Source organism: Colobus angolensis, unplaced genomic scaffold, assembly GCF_000951035.1.
Source record: "Colobus angolensis palliatus isolate OR3802 unplaced genomic scaffold, Cang.pa_1.0 Scaffold209, whole genome shotgun sequence".
Lineage (NCBI taxonomy): Eukaryota > Metazoa > Chordata > Mammalia > Primates > Cercopithecidae > Colobus > Colobus angolensis.
The window spans coordinates 137,018-137,380 of NW_012115255.1; positions in this window are offsets into that span (position 1 = coordinate 137,018).

The window sequence follows — 363 nt, forward strand, 5'->3', positions numbered from 1 at the left end:
AACGTTTGTATTTTTAGTAGAGACGGGTTTTCACCATGTTGGCCAGGCTGGTCTCGGGGAACTGTTGACCTCGGCTGATCCACCCGCCTCGGCCTCCCGAAGTGCTGGGATTGCAGGGTTGAGCCGTCGCGCCCAGCCTGGTTTCTCCTTTTGGGTCACAAAAGTGATTGAATCCTGCCACTTCCCGGGTGCTGGGTGGAACAGGGAAGAGGGGGGTGATTACAGTGCTGCTGTGACTTGGGTAGATGGCGGGAAGGCCTCTCAGAAGCGGCCTTGTTTGCAAAGATCTGAAAAAGGCTTGGAGAGGAGCAGGCTCGGGGCATTCAGGGAGGGGCAGCGGCACACTGGGAGCAAGGCAACGTT